The sequence below is a fragment of the Peromyscus californicus genome, unplaced genomic scaffold (assembly GCF_007827085.1).
Source record: "Peromyscus californicus insignis strain IS unplaced genomic scaffold, ASM782708v3 Scaffold_3__1_contigs__length_106647218, whole genome shotgun sequence".
NCBI lineage: Eukaryota > Metazoa > Chordata > Mammalia > Rodentia > Cricetidae > Peromyscus > Peromyscus californicus.
The window spans coordinates 35885974-35901294 of NW_026294551.1; the positions used below are offsets into that span (position 1 = coordinate 35885974).

A 15321-nucleotide genomic window follows, 5' to 3' on the forward strand; every position below is an offset into this window, starting at 1 on the left:
TGTCACAACTCAGCTTCAGAAGAATAATGCTACCAAGATGTTATTTTAGACTTCAATTCTCTCCCTTGTGTACCTTTCTCTAAATAGGTAAAGTTTTGAACTCACTGTAGATGTAACCAACCTTCTTATTAAATAAGAAACACAGAACCAATGCAAAGAAGAAAGCCAAGAGGTCAGAGCTAAGAGCGAAAACCTTACCCTTCCTCCTGCGGTGGTCCTACCTCTCTGAACCAGAGCTATCCCTGTGTTAAAGTCTTTATATAGCGTTCCTGTTCTGCCTTCTCATTGGTTGTAAACCCAACCACATGACCGCCTCCTCACGGCCTGTCTGTATAGGCCTCCAGGTTTTCCATGATTGGTATTGATTAAAGGCATGTGTATCCAATAATGGCTGTATCCCTGAACACACAGAGACTTACCTAGCTCTGCCTACCAAGTGCTGGGATTACAAGCGTACGCCACCACTGCCCTGCTTTCCTATGGCTTGCTAATAGCTCTGACCCCCGGGCAACTTTATTTATTAACATACAAATAACATTTTAATACAAATAAAATATCACCATAACTCACAGTGATTTAAATGCTAGTGTATGGCAAAAGTTAAAAAAAAAAAGACACACACTGAAAACGGTCAGAATTTCAAGTGAGGACCTCAAGACTTGGCTGAGTCACTACAGCCAGAGAGAGCTGCGGAAAACCCACTCATGGACTGACAAAGGGTGCAAAGAACTAACCTGGTTGTAGACAGATGTCAAATGTCCCCTAATGTCCACATGTTAAGACTTGGTCCTGAGGGTGTGTTATTGGGGACTAACTGGTGGGGCCATGAAGAGGCAGGGCCTTCTGCAAGGTCTTTAAGTCACTGAGAGCATGCCTTTCAAGAGGATTGTGGGGTTCCAGTTGTTGTGGGATATTTGATTGCATTGTGAATCCCCAAGCCCGTGTAATAAAATCAACCTTGGATCAGGGTGCGGAGCCAGCAACTGGTTGACAGGAATTAGCCATAGAGAGTATGGAGGAGCCAGGAGTACAGATAGAGAGACACACGGGGAAGAGTAGGGAGGGACTTAGACATTCTCGGTCTTTTTTGGTTTGGGTCAAGAGGAGAGATGCACTCTTGCTGTGTCTCTGGCCAAAAAGGAAGGTCAGCTGGTTGTTTCTCAGCTTCTCTGATCTAGCAGGTGTTCACCCCAATATCTGATTACCAAGTCAATAGAACAACTAACTTAACAACTTTTGGAGTCCAACATGCAGCTCGAGATCACACTAGCCAGTGCCACAGCTTGGGCCACTGCCTCTTCTCCGTGGCCCGCCAGCTTGGATTTCTGCCACTGCTGCTGCCAAGCACAATGGCCCCGAGGGTCTCACACCCCCACGACCACAGTCATCACAGCAGATTTGGTAAGACACCTGAGAAGTCCTTAAGGAGAGAGCTAAGCAATATCAAAGAAAAAAGAAAGAAAGAAAGAAAATCTTTCCCACATAAGAATGGGAAATATAATAATGCAGGGAGGTAGGACTCTGTATAGTGCTAGAATAGATGGCTTGAAAATGGAAAAAAATAAATGAAGGGATAACTGACTTAGGACTGACATAATGCTGATTACAATTACTATCGGTTTGGAAACTCATATTTTATCCTTAAAAAAGTGGTTTGATAACTATGCCAAATAATGATAATTTACTGATAAGATACAAGCCTTAGAAAGACCTACTAATGAAAATAATAAAAATACTCAGACAAAGACAGAGGACTTCAGACAAGAACCTACCATACCACTGCAGGGGAGTGCCCAAAGTTATTAGAAAACCTAGTTTAGTTTATCCAGTTACTATACAAGAATGACTAGTAGATGATAGGCATTCCTGTGGTTATATAAAAGCTAAATGGAATCCTATAGAAATAGAAATATTACATTACAGGAGATTTAAAGAAGCAGTCATTTCATATGATATGCATTCACCCTATGGGAATCAGATGCTAAATTCATGGGCAACTCAGAAAGAATTATTTCTCAAGACTAGGAAGATTTAGTTACAACAATATTAGAATCCGATCCTCAGTTGCCATGGGTAACGTGGTGGACAGAGGAAGCCAGGGCCATAGAACAGCAAAATAGGCTAGAGGCAGTAATATTTCCCAAGATCAGTTTCTTGGTGAAAGCCAATATGCTGATTTGCAAAGATAGTGTGAACTGGATGATCACACTTTGGACCTAGCAGCTTTAAATGCTTGGGGCAGGTTGAAGAATAAGAAAAAAGGTCTGAGTCATTCATTAAAATTATACAAGGCCCAAAAGAAGCATTCATTGATTTTTTTTTTTTTTTTTACAAAGATTGACTTCAACCGTAAATAGGATAGTATCAGATCCGGACGTCAGATGAATATTAATTGAATCTTTGGCCTTTGAAAATGCTAATTCAGAATGCAAAAGGGTGATTAGGCCTTTAAAGGCAAGATCAGTACCAATAGATGAATGGATCAGAAATATGGCTGATATTGGATCTCACACTTATGAGGCTGCTTTGATAGGAGAAATAATATCTAGAAATTCTAAGAAAAACAAAAAGTCAGATGTTTTAATTGTGGCAAATAAGGTCATTTGAAAAGGGATTGTAGGCCAGAAGTTCCTAGAAACAATGTTTTTTTCTAGAGATAATACAAACCAAAGTTCCCAGCCTTCTAGAGTATGCAGAAGGTGTGGCAAATGCAGGCATTTGACTAATGAATGCGGATCAACAAGGGACTGTAGATGTATCCAACCTTCTTATTAAATAATAAACACAGAACCAATGCAAAGAAGAAAGCCAAGAGGTCAGAGCTAAGAGCTAAAACCTTACCCTTCCTCCTGCGGTGGTCCTACCTCTCCGAACCAGAGCTACCCCTGTGTTAAAGTCTTTATATAGAGTTCCTGTCCTGCCTTCTCATTGGTTGTAAACCCAACCACATGACCGCCTCCTCACAGCCTGTCTGTATAGGCCTCCAGGTTTTCCATGATTGGTATTAAGATTAAAAGCATGTGTATCCAATAATGGCTGTATCCCTGAACACACAGAGACTTACCCAGCTCTGCCTACCAAGTGCTGGAATTACAAGCGTATGCTACCACTGCCCTGCTTTCCTATGGCTTGCTAATAGCTCTGACCCCCGGGCAACTTTATTTATTAACATACAAATAATATTTTAATACAAATAAACTATCACCATATTTCCCCTTTTCTATTTTAATAAAAAGGAAAAAAAGAAAAAGCTTATAACTAATATAAGAAAAACCATATACAAAAGTACAATAACTATATACAATATGTACAAGTAATAAATACCTAAACAATGTCTAGTCCATTTGTATTTGACAAATTCAGAGAAAATAATTTCATTATCTATCCTATTTTGGTAAGTCCAAAATGTATCCTAATTAATCTTCAACTATAACTAACTAAACTTCAACTATAACTAACTAATCTTCAACTCCCTCAGAGACCCAAGAAGGAAATAATATTAGCTAACAAAAATAAAAACAGGAAGTGCACATAAGCAACTTCCAAAAAATTTGTGAGTTGACAGAAACAGACAGCTGTCTGGACAGTCACCTGAGGTTTCTCCGAAGTGCTGGGGCATCATCTTCAGCCTATAGGCTTAGCATATCTGACAGACTCATTTGTGAAGTAGGATGTACACAAGGTCAACAGTTCAACCTCACATTGAGTGAGAGTAGTCCATGTACCAGAAACACCTGAATTCCACTAGTGTCATGTCATGATTCAGGATTTTAAATTCTGGAAATTGTTGATGGTTTTTTAATTCAGCTGTCCATTCTTCTTGGCTGTGTATATATGGCTTCATCTCAGCATCCCATTCTTCTCCATATCCCTCTATCAAATGCCAGTCTACTATTGAGAGGCGTGAGCTTAGTTACTCTTCAAGAATAACTGTTTCAGCTGCTGTTCCATTGCACATCAGAGGCCATCGGCCCACTGCCTGTTCAGCTGCCTTCGAAGAAAAGGGCACTGTACCTTTTTCGAATTGCGAAGGCCACTTCAGGGATGGTGCCATATTGTCCTGGCCTCTGAAGATGCCTTTTGATAAAGCCATAACCACACTTGTTTTGGCAAGAATCAGTAATCCTTTGTTTTATGTCCTGTCTGTCCATTTTGTCCTGTTGATTCGAGGATACTTTGTTGTCCAGTGGCTAACTTTTGCCACAATGAAAGTTAACTCCATATGCAGTTTCTTCAATGCCCATATTTTCTCTGAAGTAGATTGGTACTGCCAGGAGCCGACATGTCTCATAGTCATAACAAAAAAGAAAAATTTTCTAAGTTATTAAAACATTTTTTTTTTTTTTTTGGTTTTTCGAGACAGGGTTTCTCTGTGTAGCTTTGCGCCTTTCCTGGGACTCACTTGGTAGCCCAGGCTGGCCTCGAACTCACAGAGATCCGCCTGGCTCTGCCTCCCGAGTGCTGGGATTAAAGGCGTGCGCCACCACCGCCCGGCTATTAAAACATTTTAAATGCCATATTCTGTAGATCTCTGAAGGGTTTGAAGATAACCTGTCTATCTAAAATATATCTACTCAATCTTGAAAACATACCTAATATAACTACAAGTTCTATTATAATATCTAACTACTAACTTTCATTTCTTTATATCCTAATAGTTGGTAATAACATTCAAGGATCAGAAAATTGCATTACATTGTTAGATGAACGGTACAATTAGAAAAATATATATAACATTTTCTAACAATATCAATTTCAATATATATAATTTGTATACAATATAAAACAATCCAATCCAATGTAAAGTATTTACATTTTTCTTTTCTTTCTTTTTTTTTTAATAAGAACCTTAAATCTAATCTCCTTTGCTTAGCCTTTTTCCTAACCCTTGACAACAACTTGTAACCAACCCCCCTAATCAATGAAAATTATCCCAGACCCAAAACCCATTAAAAGACCAAAAAAACCAACCGCCCCACACCACCTCTTTGGGAATGTGGGCGTCGTATTCTTGAAATTGCTTCCTGCTGGGTATGGGCGAAGGTATCTTTATCCTGAAAGAAAAATTTTAGGTTAATTGTCAAATTCTAGGAAAGGTAAATATATCCTTCGTTATCCAGTCTCTGTATAATGCCAAAATTCAGGGTTTATCTCAAATCCTTATTCAAGTAGTCTTTGAGACTGGATCATCTCAGCTAGCTCTTCTCAAAATTGCTCTGAGCACTTTGTAGTTCAAAGCTGATCTGTAGATGATGTTTGTCAGCTTAGTGATGTTATTATTGTCCACGTGGAATTGTTGTTGTTGTGGGGCCCCATCTTCTTCCTGGAGACTTCAGTTGATGTTAGGCCTAACCGTGATTTCCTGCAAAAAACTGATAAGAGACTCGAACACAAAGACTATATATGCGACTTTTTAGAATTAGTTAGTACTCTATATGACCATTTATATCTTAACAAAGTTTAAAATGTATATATATCTATATATATTGATCTTGTAAATTTTTATATAAAATTCATACTTTAAGAAAAGTTTAAAGAATCAGAATAGAATCAAAGAGTTGAGATTCGTAATAGAATAGTCCCTTAATTAATTTGGCTTTTCTTCTGTCCCATAGCAGAAGATGGCTCTTTTCCTCTGGCATGATACAGGGAGTTTGCATTTTCCTTTTAACAACATGCTTGAGTTTAAAGAAGGAGAGAGCCATTCTCCAACTCCAAAGTCAGCTTTAAATTTTATCTAGAGTGAAACAAAGTGTAAGATGGCTTGAATGTATAAGTCCAGAAGGACAGAAAGGAAAATTAAAACCATATATGGCTAACATAGCTATGAACCTGTGGGGTCGAGACTTGTTACAACAATGGAATACTCAGATTAATATCCCTCCAATCTCAGAAACAAATCATAAATTAGTACATGTTTCTGAGAGAAATATTAAAAGATATTATTCTAATGAGTGCTCACCAGCCATCCATGTCATACAAGAACAGGGCACAACAACTGATAATCTTCCAAAAACATTAACAGCTCTACCTTTAAAATGGTCAACAGACAAGCCTGTATGGGTTCAGCAATGGCAAATGCAGGCATTTGACTAATGAATGCGGATCAACAAGGGACAAGTAAGGTAAACCTTTGTCATTAGGAAACACCTTAGGGGACCTCTTCCAGGCCCTAATATCAAATTTGGTTTAATCATTCCCTGCCAGCATCAGAGAAACTCATCCACAGAGCAATTAAAAGACTTAATACCTAGTCAGGCCGTGGTAGCGCACACCTTTAATCCCAGCACTCGGGAGGCAGAGGCAGGCAGATCTCTGTGAGTTCAAGGCCAGACTTCACATTAGTAAAGGAACCACAATTTCTTCTGGGTCTATTCCTGCTAATTGATGAAGTCTCAATTTTCCTTTCAGAATAAATTCAGAAAACTTTTCTACATAGATCTTAATATTTTTACTCTGTTTGTGTGGTAAAAATATCCATTCTAAGATAGTATCTTTTCTCTGCATAAGAATTCCTGTAGGAGAATGAGTAGAAGTTAGAATGACTAGGATACAATCAAGCTCTGGATCCAAGTGATCCACATGTGCCTCCTTAGTTTCTTTTCTAACAGAGAAAATTCTTTCTCAGCCTCAGGTTGATAATTTCCTTGGACTATTTAAGTCCTTATCACCTTGTAAGGTTTGAAATAAATTACTTAGCTCTTGAGTAGTTAATCCAGTTGTGGGCCATAGCCAGTTTATATCTCCCAGCCATTTTTGAAAATCATTGAGTTTGTAATTAATCTCTCCTGATTTGTGTTTTCTGTGGCTGAAATTTCTGTAAACCTATCTTATATCCTAAATAATTAATAGAATTTCCTCTTTGTATTATTTTCAGGATCAATTTGTAATCCCCAATAAGGAAAAATTCTCTTTACTTCATCAAACATTTTTTCTAAAGCATCTGTGTCTGAATTAACCAGTAAGATATCATTCATATAATGGTAAATTATAGATTGAGGAAACTGTTTAAAAATTATTTCTAATGGCTGTTGTACAAAATATTGATGCAAGGTGGGGCTGTTTAACATTTCTTGTGGACATACTTTCCAATGGTACCTTTTAACAGGCTGGGAATTTTTAAAAGTAGGCACTGTACACCAAGTGATGCTGGTGCACACCTTTAATCCCAGCACTCGAGAGACAGAGCCAGGTGGATCTCTGTGAGTTTGAGGCCAGCCTGGTCTACAGAGCGAGATCCAGGACAGGCACCAAGACAACACAGAGAAACCCTGTCTCGAAACAAAAAAAAAAAAAAAAAGTAGGCACTGGAAAGGCAAATTTTTCTCTGTCCTCTTGTAAAGTTATAGTAAAAACCAGCCTTTTAAATCAATCACTGTAATAGACTATCCTTTAGGTAATAAAGAAGGCAAAGGGAATTCTGGGTTGTAAAGAACTCATTGGCTGAATCACCTTATTTATAGCTCTCAGATCTGTTACCATTCTCCACTTTCCAGATTTCTTTTCAGTAACAAATAGAGGAGAATTTCAAGGTCTGGTCAATTCTTCAATATGTTGAACATTAAGGTGCTCCTGTACCAGTTGTTCTAGTGCCTGTAATTTTTCTGAAGTCAAAGGCCATTGTCACCGGGCAGTGGTGGCACATGCCTTTAATCCCAGCACTCAGGAGGCAGAGCCAGGTGGATCTCTGTGAGTTTGAGGCCAGCCTGGTCTACTGAGGGAGATCCAGGACAGGCACCAAAACTACACAGAGAAACCTTGTCTTGAAAAAAACAAAACCTAAAAAAGGCCATTGTCATACCCACACAGGTTTGTCAGTTAACCATTTTAATGGTAGGACTGTTGGTACCTTTGAAGGACCAACAGCTATTGTGCCCTGCTTCTGTATAACCTGAATGTTCTGTGATTGTTCTTGATAATACCTTTTAATAATTTTCTCAGAAATATTCTTTATTTTATTGTTTGCTTCTGAGATTGGAGTAATGTTAATCTGTGTTTGCCATTGATGCAACAAATCACATCCCCATAAATTCATTGCTATATCAGTTGTATATGGCTGTAATTTTCCTATCTTGCCTTCTGGCCCTATGCCCTCACCCTATCTTGTACTTTGTTTTACCTGAGATCAAGTCTCAATCCCTAGAAGTTGAATATTTGCCTCTTGAAGAGGCCAATCTGTATTCCAAGATTTTGGTGAAATTAATGTTATATATCTGTGCCTATGTCCAATAAACCTACAATTTCAATACCATTTATTTGTATTTTTAGTCTCTGATCACTTATAGCAGTTTGCCAAAGTATTTCTTTTTTGGTCTTTCTTGAAGTTTTTGTTGTATCTACTGAAGCTGTTCTGTCCTTGATCACATCCAGAGCAGCATTGTGGTTTTTAACAACAGGTATTAAGTCTTTTTTTTTTTGGTTTTTCGAGACAGGGTTTCTCTGTGTAGCTTTGTGCCTCTCTGGAACTCACTTGGTAGCCCAGGCTGGCCTCGAACTCACAGAGATCCACCTGGCTCTGCCTCCCGAGTGCTGGGATTAAAGGCATGCACCACCACCACCCGGCAAATTTTAAATTTTAATAACTACACCTAAGAGATCCATGAAACAAAAATGCCTCTGATTTGCAAGCCCCTTGCACAAGGACAGACAGTTCCTGAAATGCTGGAGGCTATTGTTTATAGTAGGTAACAAGACACATGTTTTCACTCCCCTAAAGAAGTTTGTTTGTCCCTTCTGCACTGGATGTTCTTGATCACATGTGGGTGGGAGCTACGTAGGCAGGAAATATGTCAGGATGTACACTTGTCCCTGATGGGACCTGTTGGGAAATACTTAGGCCACTGTAAACCATGACTTGAGGCCATCTCTGGAAACCAAGAAATGGACATGGCTAGAGCCCATCCACCTGGCCAGTATTTAATTAATGCTTGCTTCAAATTTGGTTTTGAATTGTGGTAGTGGTCTTATTCTCAACCAGTTGGATTAACACTAATGCTGAAATTGCCTCGTTATGGGCAGAAAATGAATATTGGCAAAGAACTTGCAGTAATTTTTTTTTGGAGAGATTACCAACAAATACCCAAAAGCTAGAGACTTCAGTTTATAAAAAGAACTAATTGGATTGTCCCTCATATAATAAAAGGAACACCAGCCGGGCAGTGGTGGCGCACGGCTTTAATCCCGGCACTTGGGAGGCAGAGCCAGGTGGATCTCTGTGAGTTCGAGGCCAGCCTGGGCTAACAAGTGAGTCCCGGGAAAGGCGCAAAGCTACACAGAGAAACCCTGTCTCGAAAAACCAAAAAAAAAAAAAAAAAAAATTAAAAAAAAAATAAAAGGAACACCAATTTCTGGAGTTCCTACATTCTATACTGATGCAAAGAAATCAGGAGAGGCGGGGGCTGAAGATGGCTCAGAGGTCCTGAGTTCAATTCCCATCAACCACATGGTGGCTCACAACCATCTGTAATGAGATCTGGTGCCATCTTCTGGCCTTCAGGGATTCATGCAGGCAGAACACTGTATATATAATAAGTAAATAAATCTAAAAAAAAAAAAAAAGTGGGTCTTCACTATTCTTATGGTATTATTAGATTTTCCAGAATCTCTTAATATAGTCACTGACTCTCAATATGCAGAAAGAGTTGTTTTACATATTTAAACCTCTGAGCTTATTCAGAATTAACTTTATTATTTATTCAACTACAACAAGTAATCAGAAATATAAATCATCCATTGTATGTAGCACAAATCAGATCACATATAGGTCTACCAGGCCCTCAGGCACAAAGTAATGATGAAATTAGTCAGCTATTAATAGGAAATGTTCTAAAAGCCTAAGAGTTCCATAAAAAAACACAATGTTAATAGAAAAGGTTTGAAGAAAGATTTTTCTATCACTTGGAAACAAGCCAAGGAAATTATAAGGCAATGTCCTACTTGTTCTTTGGATAGCCAAACACCATTACCTGCAGGAAGTAACCCAAAGGGTATTCAAATAAATGAAATTTGGCAAATGGATGTGTTTCATTTTGCAGAGTTTGGGAAATTAAAGTACGTGTATCATATCATAGATACATATTCAGGATTTCAATGGGCAACTGCTTTAAATTCTGAAAAGACTGATTCTGTAATTACACATTTATTAGAAGTTATGGCCATTATGGGGATACATGTACAAATTAAGACTGCCAATGTTCCAGCATAAGTCTCTAGTAAAATGAAACAATATTTTGCACATTACAACATAAAGCATATTACAGATGTACCACACAATCTTATAGGACAGATAGTTCTAGAAAGTTCTAATCACATTTTGAAAGATATGTTTAATAAACAGAAAAGGGTAATAAAGACCCCAGAGATAGCTTACACAGTGCTTTATTAACTTTAAATTTTTAAAATGCTAACAAAAAAGGGACAACAGCTGGGGAGAGACACTGGGTAGTAGGAAAAACTGCTGAATTAAGTCAACCTGCATATTTTAAAGTCATGTTGACCTCAGAATGGAACCAGGATATGTGTTATGTTGGGGAATAGTTTTTGGTTTTGTTTCCACAGGAGAGGAAAAGCTATGGATACCATCAAGGAGTGACAAAGATTAGACGTCAACAGGAGAGACCTTTTGGTTATAAGACTAGCAAATGCCTCTCATTTGATCAGGTATGAAAAAAAAATTTTATTAAAAGATAACACTTTTTCTGTTGCCAAAGAACATTTTGCCTTAACAAGGATATAACCTGCCAAAAAAGGAACTCCCCAAAGTTAGAGTTGAGCCAGAGTTTTGTTTTTTTGTCTTTTCAGGAAGATAGAAGCATAGAACTAAGGAATATAAAGGCCACTGGACAAAGGAGACAGCTGAAGAAGGATGAATCATTAAGAGAAAATTTTCCAAGAAGAAGAGTAAGTTGGCCTAATGTCATAGCACACCTCTAATAGAGTAGAATTTCATAAATCTACCCAAATGCTTGTTTTTGCTGCTCTCTACAAACATAAAAGGCAAATTGTCTTATTGTGGTCCCAATTCAACTAAAATTCAAAGCTAGCTCTGGAGTTGGAGCATGGCTCTCTCCTTCTCTAAACCTACACATGCTTGTTAAAGGAAAATCCAAAATCTCTGTATTATGTCAGATGAGCCACCTGGTATGGAAGAGAAGAAAACCAAAATTAAGGGACTATTCTATTGCCAATAACCCCATAATCCTTTAGTTTTATTTTGACGCTTTAAAACTTTTCTTAAAATATAAATATTATCTCAAAATCTATAAGATTTTTTATATATACTATCTGCTGGAATATTAGTAGTCATACAGAGTATTAACTAATTTTGGAAATAAACTTCATCTCACTTCCTGTACTTGTTTTTGGGTTTGAGTCTGAAGCAGTAATTAAGAACTAAATTTGTGTACTCTGGATGTACTTAATAGATTGTGGTCCTCTAACCTTTTGAAGATCTGCTGTATATGGCATTTAAAATGTTTAAGTTTCTGCAATTAACTGTATTCATTCCTAACAGCAACCTTTCAGGTCTCCAAAAAGATGATGGGGCCCTGCAATGACAAATCCACCTGGACCGTGATAATGCCCTTAAGCTGACAAACACCACCCAGTTTTGAACTAAAAACTGCTCAGGGCAACTTCAAAGCAGCTAGCTGAGAGGGCCCAGCCTCACAGACTATGCCGTCTAGGATATCAAGCTCTGCACTTTCCTCATCACACAGAGACTGGACATCAAATGATACAGCTAGCTATCCCAGGACTTGACCATGATCCCAATTTTATCAGGATCCTCTAAAGATGCCATTGTCCCCAGACAACAGTAAGTTGTAGCTAGAGTTTTCCTGCCTGGCCCACAGTCAGGACAAATCTCTGTCACCCGCCAGTCCCACAGCCACTCAGACCCAACCAAGTAAACACAGAGACTTATATTGCTTACAAACTATATGGCCGCAGCAGGCTTCTTGCTAACTGTTCTTATATCTTAAATTAATCCATTTCTATAAATCTATACCTTGCCACGTGGCTTGTGGCTTACTGGCATCTTCACATGCTGCTTGTCATGGCGCGGCTGGCAGTGTCTCCCTCCGCCTTCCTGTTCTCTCAGTTCTCCTCTGTGTTAGTACCGCCTATACTTCCTGCCTGGCTACTGGCCAATGAGTGTTTTATTTATTGACCAATCAGAGCAACACATTTGACATACAGACCATGCCATAGCAGTAAGTAATTTTAAGAACACGACACCCACACTCCCAAGAGGTGGTTGATTTTTGGTCATTTGGTGGGTTATGGATGTTTGTCATTGTTTAGGGGGTTAGTTGCAAATTGCTATTGGTCATGGTCAGGGAGGAAACTAAACAAAGGTGGTTGGATTAAAGGTTTTCTTTCTTTCTTTTTCTTTCCTCTATCCTTTCTCTCCTATTTAGTGTTGAAAAAAATAGGGATAGGGATAAAAAGAACAAGGGAAAATAGGAATAATAGGATAAACGGGTAGATTATTGAACCTACTAAAAAGCAATTACTAGTTTCAAATATTTTACATTGTTATGGATAGTTGTGTATTTTGATACAAATTTAAGGTTATTTTTGTTATAACATACTGTGTAGATGTAACCAACGGTCTTATAAAATAAGAAACACAGAGCCAATTCAGAGAAGAAAGCCAAGAGGTCAGAGCTAAGAGCCTCACCCTTCCTGATTCAGGGATCCTCTCCAGCCAAGAGAGCTCTCCAAAAAGGGACCTACTTCCTGTGTGTGTATGTCTTTATAGTCTTTCTGTTCTGCCTTCTCATTGGTTGTAAACCCAAACATGTGACTGCCTCGTCACTGCCTGTATGTACCGCCCTCCAGGTCCTTAAAGGCGTGCGCCACCGCCGCCACGCACTTGCTATGGCTCCAATAGCTCTGACCCCCAGACAACTTTATTTATTAACATACAATTAAAATCACATTTCAGTACAAGTAAAATACCACCACAATACTGTATATTTATTTCTACTCTTATTTAAGGTATTGTACCTATGCAGCTCATTTAAAAATGTTATCGAAATTTCCTCAGGGGCCTAACCTGAGAAGGTTTCTCCCAGAGTCCTGGGGAAGATGCTGCTAATGGCAGGGGTAATCTGAGGAAATGAATCTAAGTACATCAAACTCTTTCATCTGTCCACTTTATTCCTCTGATATTTGTTTCTAAATACACAGCTTCCATTCTGCTGTCATGCTTAGCTCCTCTCTGCCCCTTTTCCTCCTGTCCTAGTCTAGTTCTAACTAAGCTCTCTTCGCCTCACCCTCACCTTCATCTTCATTTCTCTCTATCTTGACTCATTCCTGTAACACTAATCTTGGGGTCCAGATGTAACATGAATCTTAAAAGGTCTTATTCATAAATAAAAAAAGCCAGAGCCAGATATTGGGATTAACGCTGAAAGATCAGAGAAACAGAACAAGCCACAGCCAACCTCACCTTGCCAATTCCTCAGCTGATCCTGTTTCCATGAATCCTAGGACTAAAATCCTGAGTCCTCACCCCGAGGGTCTCAGTTGAACTGCTTAAGAAGCCTCTAGTTCCTGGTCCTCACACCTTATATACCTCTCTGCTTCCTGCCATCACTTCCTGGGATTAAAGGTGTGTGTCCTTCCTAAGCAAAGACATATGATCTCAAGTGCTGAGTTTAAAGGTGTGTGCCACCCCGCTTGGCTCTGTTTCCAGTGTGGCCTTGAACTCATAGAGATCCAGACTGATCTCTGCCTCTTGAGTGATAGGATTAAAGGCATGTATGCCACCACTGTCTAGCCTGTATGTCTAATCTAGTGGCTGGCTCTGTCCTCTGATCCCCAGATAAGTTTATTAGGGTATATAATATTATTGGGGTGCACAATATATCACCACACCTTCCTGTTCCTTTTCTGGAACCAGTCTACCCCTTGCAAGCAGTGATTCTCCTCTAATCCAATGAAAGACTTCCCAGGTCCCCACAAGAGCAGTAAGTCACCTTCATTTGCAACCCAAAAAGGGAGTGAATAGAGGAGGTAGGGTCAGATAAGGCCAGGAATAAGTCAGAAAGGCAATTTATATGCTCAAAATATATTCTTATATATAAGTTAGGTTAGGTGAAACATTACTAGTCTGTCATAAATGTGCACAACTACAATCTTACTTAGGTAAAAGAGTCTATAAGTCATAAGAATGTAACTACCTCTCTGTTTCTATGTCACCATAAACTGGCAGGGTGGGGTAACTGCTTGGAGCTATGACACCTGCCTCATAGCTACATTGCACCTGGTATGCAAAAAACCTTTTGTTCTGAGTCAAAAGCTCTGGAATGTCATTTGGGCTGTGAGAGAAAGGATGGTCTGAGCTTTATTTGCACAAGAAATAAAGCCATGCCTAGGAGACAGGTGGTGTCTCCATAAGGGTGTTTACCTTAATTCAGGAGACAGTGGTTGATCTGTTTGCCATTTTGGCCTAGAATGCTTGAGAATTATTTCAGATAAAATAAGCTGTTAAAAGTTCTTGGAGAAGTCATGAGCGCACATGAAATTCATAACAGAAGACAGCTAATATATTAAAAACCGAATAACATAAACTACTCCTTGAGATTTGGCTTAATCTTCTGGAAGGCCCTTAGCTTCTTCTAGGTATTAGCTTTGTCATAATCAGGTAAATTTCTACTTTATATTCCTGTTGAAGCCCATAGCATCTCCTGTTTTTTTTTTTATTTAGTTAAAAAAAAAAAGGAGAACTAAAATTGGTTAGTATATCAGAAAAAGGGAATTTATGTGCTCAGACTACATTTCTAGAAGTGGTTAGGCAAAGTGTGAGGAGTCTATAATGTTAGTATAAATCATGTGTAAAATAAAACTGCTTATATTTCTTTAGGGCTTTAACTGTCTCAGTAACTCTGTTGTGTCAGGGTGGGAATCTCTAGGCAGTTGTGTCACAGCTTGATGTACCTGGTGTGCAAAAAACCCTTTTGTTCTAAGTTAAATGTCAGAAGGGAAGTTCTAGAGATATTGCTAAGGTTGTAAAAGAAGGTTCCAGCATAATTCGCACAAGAAACAAAGCTATGTACCTATTATCTGCTTGACCTAGGCAGTGTCTCTGTATAAATATTTACCTTAATTCAGGACATCAGAGTTTAGTCTGAAAAACTTATTCTGTCATTTGACCTTGGATGCCTGGGAGGTATTTCAGATAAAATATACTGTAGAAGTTCTTGGAAGCACACATAGCACACAAGAAAATCATTGCAGGAACTGGCTAATATGTATACAAAAGCTAAATATCACCAAGACTCCTTAAGCTTTGGATTGACCTCTGGAAAAGTT

General features: G+C 38.7%; 1 long non-coding RNA gene across 1 annotated transcript in view; it reads left to right on the plus strand.

The window, feature by feature from the left end:
- Positions 1 to 11353, plus strand: part of LOC128122724 (uncharacterized) — a 61301-nt gene extending 49948 nt beyond the window's left edge. The window contains exons 3-4 of the long non-coding RNA XR_008222475.1: positions 10558 to 10659; positions 10801 to 11353. This is a non-coding gene — a long non-coding RNA (uncharacterized LOC128122724). The remainder of the gene's footprint in view (positions 1 to 10557; positions 10660 to 10800) is intronic.
- The last annotated feature ends 3968 nt before the right edge of the window (positions 11354 to 15321 follow it).